Below are 4,009 nucleotides of genomic sequence, written 5' to 3' on the forward strand. Positions count from 1 at the left end.
GTTGAAATATTGCATGTTTTAACTATTTAAAACCAATGTATTTTAAATTTTTCGTGACACTATTATTGGTTTTAGATGGAAAAATGGTTAATAAGCATAAATACGAATTGTGATTTTTAATTGATTGATATCATGTTTATGCTTAATTTTATAATTTAATGGGACAATATTTCCTCACATATATAGTCTATTTTTGATAATCTATTTTTCTTTTAATTTATTTTTGAGTGTCATTTCTTTCTTCTTATTTTCAGTTTAAATAAAATTCAAATGAGATTCGGTTGGAACTTTTGACTAAAAGTTGAGAGAAACGAAGAGAAGGAAGGAAGTACTTGACAGCTGAAAAATAAGACACAAAATGAAGATGACTTCTTTCTTACCTTGATTGTTCATAAACACATGTAATGAAGAAAATGGTTTGCGGTGGACAAATACATGCAAAGTCAAAATCTAAAAAAGGAGCTAAAACCAAGTAAAGGATACGGAGGTGGGTGATATGGATGTATATAGCAAAAGTGAAAAGAGAAAAAAAGAAAAAAAAAAGAAGAAGAAGTTGGGATTGAATTTTTGGTGGAGTGTGAATGTAATTGGGCGGCAGCTTCTTATTATTTGGCTTGACTTTTATGTGAAGATCAAATATTTGATGTCGGCTAAAATGTCTTGACTTGGATTGGTGAGAGTTGCACGAGAAAAGAAATAAAAAGGGTGGTTGGATTAGAAAGAAAGAGAGGTGCCGTGCATTACTTAGATTGAGGGAGTTGTACAATATTGAATCTATAGTGACGTGCTTGACTTGTGGAGAGTGACAGAGTTGGTGGTGATTATTTGTGAGAAGGCGACTGGAGTGAATTTAATTGGAGGAGTTTGGCACTGACTTAAGGCAGCTGTATATATATATATATATTGCTAGACAGAAAAATAAAAAGGAGGGAAGAGACATAGAGAGAGTTAAGTGGGGGACAATTGGAGGTTGTAAGTGGGGGACGATTGGAGGTTGTACGTGGGATTTATTTTCTCTCAGACATAGAGAGAGTTAAGTGGGGGACGATTGGAGGTTGTACGTGGGATTTATTTTCTTGGTGGGAGAGAAAAAAAATAGAACCAGGTACGAGAGGTGTAGAGAGAGTGGAGTTTAGTCGGCTGGGATTAATTTTTCTAGCAGAGTGATAGTCGGTTTGAAGGATTTTATTGGTGCTGACTCTATTCTGGTGCGTAGAGATAGAGAGGGTGAGAAAAAGTGAGTAGAAAGGGTGAGTAATGAGTGAGTTGGTGCATGCTTTTTCTGGGTTTCAAGGGAATCAGTTGGAGTAATTTAATTGGTTGGGGTTTATCTTGGTTGAGAGTAGAGGGAGTTGAAGGGAGTGAGTCGGTGGGTACGTGGGTAGAGAGGGACGTGTAGGCAAGTGTAGGGAAAATGCCGTGCTTGGGTTTGAGTGAGGTGTCGGTCATTTGGTTGGTAGTGAACGGGTGAGTTGGAGAGAGGGTGAGACGTGTAGGGGTACGTGGTTGGAATTGAGAGTAGAGAGGGAGAAACGTGTAGAATCGGTGGGAGTTTTCAGGAGAGGTGTCGTGCTGTCGTGTTGGAGTTCTATTGTGCTGAGAAAGTATTGATGTGAGTAGAAGGAGGGGGTTAGAGTTGGACGTGAAAGTCTATAGTGAGGAGAGTCGGCTGCTTGCAGGAGAGTCGGTCAGTGAGGGACGTTGAGGGAGTTCCAGATCATTAAGTGGCTGGGATTGATTTTTCGTCTGACGGGAGTAAGGGACGTGGAGGGAGTTTTCGTCCAATCTTGCTAGCTTCATTTCTATTTTCTGCAATTCAACGATGACATGTATTTTATTCTCTAGGCATCAACTGGATTCCAAATTTTATTGTTTCTAAATTGTTGCTTAGTATTTCTTATGTTTTATTTTAGTTTTCTAATGAATAATATTTATGTGATTTCTATAGTACTTGTAATAAATATGTTTGGCTAAATTTTTATACTAAGGTTAGAGGTGAAGTTTAATGATTTAAATATTGTTTTCGGATCCACGTAAAATTTATTCTGCAAGCTTGATCGATTGAAGGATTTTATTATTAGATATTTTGATTATCTATATACTCATCTTGATTCATTGTGATTTTCGAATACAGTGAATGCTTGAGGAATCCCTGTGGTATTCAAATAGATTTGTAAATGTTTTAATCATCAATCGTTCACGCTAAATCATAAGCGACTATTTTTCTTGATCTTAAAAGTTAAATCTTCCAATTAAACAGAATCATTATTCTAGTTTAGTTGAAGTGAATCGATTGGAAACAATATCATAAATTATTAGACGGATCCTCGAAACCTTAGTCTTTTTCTATATCAATTCATTTTATCACTTTAGTTTGATTCAGTTATTTTACAAATCTTCATCTTTATATTCGATTGTACGTTTCTTTTAGTAATTTCGTTTCATCGTCTGAATTTATTTTCTTTATCACAAAAGTCAATTCCTGTGGATTCGATCCTGTAAGATACTACAACACCTGTATACTTGCAGGTAAAACTGCACTAAATTTTTGGTTCATTAATTTGAGTCAAAGTTTAGGTGCAACAAGTTTTTGGCGCCGTTGCCGGGGATTGCAACGTGTGATATTTTTTTTTAAATATATATATATATATATATATATTTTAGAAATCTTTTGCTAATTGTTTTTCATATTCTTTTTGCATGTACGATTTTTTACAGAAAAGAGAGCATGTAACATTGCTTCCATATTTATACCATTTGGTAATTTCGTTCCAAAATTTTTTCTTTACTTTATTGCTTGTTTTGCATTTTGTTTTTACTTTTTGAATGTGTTCGATCCTCTATGATGAATGATCTCGTGATAACGTGATCAAACAGGTAGATTGAGAAGAGAGGAAATTGTTTTAAAAGAATTGGTTGATACTTTGTCAGGTGATTCTAAAAATTCTCATTCTAATACCATGGCTGACAATCATAGTATTCATGATGAACAAGAAAATGAAGAGGCATAAAATAATCTGCCAATGAGAACTTTGCGCGAGTATTTGCAGCCTACAAGGATAAGTACTCCATCTTGCATGATTTTTCCTACAAATATGGGAAATTTTGATTTAAAACCGGGAGTAATCCAATTACTTCCCAAGTTTCATGGCTTAGATTCAGAAAGTCCTTATTTGCATCTAAAAGAATTTGAAGAAGTTTATGCAACTTTACAAAACCAAACTATCAATGATGATATTGTTAGATTAAAGTTGTTTCCATTCTCTTTGAAAGAAAAAGCTAAAAATTAGTTGAACTCCTTGAGACCAAGATCTATTGGCACATGGTAAGAAATGCAAAGAGAATTTCTGAAAAAGTTTTTTCCTACTCATAGGACCAACACTCTTCGCAGAAATATTATGAATTTTTCTCAAAAGGAAAATGAAACTTTTTTTCAGTGTTGGGAATGTTTTAAGGAATTGTTGTTAACTTGCCCACATCATGGCTATGAGACTTGGCGCACCATTAGTTTTTTCTATGAAGGTTTAACATCTCAAATGCGTCAGTTTGTAGAAATGATGTGTAACGGTGATTTTTTAAATAAAGATCCTGATGACGCTTGGGACTATTTTGACCAGTTAGTTGAAAAGGCCCAATCTTGGGATAACACAGATCGTTCTGATCGGTCAAATAAGCCCAAACTCAGTGCCATGTCTCGAGAAAGTATGTATGTTCTTAAAGGAAATGATGATGTGAATGCTAGGATAGCAAGTCTGACAAGAAAAGTCGAAGCCATGGAACTTAGGAAAGTAAATTCGGCTAAGACCATTGAAAAAGAAGAAGAAAATTGTGGCATTTGTGAGATTAGTGGACACCTAACTCAGGATTGTCCAACAATCCTTGCTTTTAAAGAGGTGTTGCATGAACAAGCAAATGTCATGAATTCCTATAGGAGACTATTTTCTTCCCCTTATTCGGAAACATATAATCCTGGATGGAGAAATCACCCCAATTTTAGTTGGAGGAATGA

At 35.0% G+C, this 4,009-nt stretch overlaps 1 non-coding gene across 1 annotated transcript; it reads right to left on the reverse strand.

Moving 5' to 3' along the window:
* Positions 1 to 3,383: 3,383 nt before the first annotated feature.
* LOC122317613 lies at positions 3,384 to 3,487 on the reverse strand. Its single transcript, XR_006244540.1, has one exon. It is a non-coding gene; the product is annotated as a small nucleolar RNA R71 (small nucleolar RNA).
* Positions 3,488 to 4,009: the final 522 nt, after the last annotated feature.

This window comes from Carya illinoinensis, chromosome 7 (assembly GCF_018687715.1).
Source record: "Carya illinoinensis cultivar Pawnee chromosome 7, C.illinoinensisPawnee_v1, whole genome shotgun sequence".
In the NCBI taxonomy this organism is placed as follows: Eukaryota; Viridiplantae; Streptophyta; class Magnoliopsida; order Fagales; family Juglandaceae; genus Carya; species Carya illinoinensis.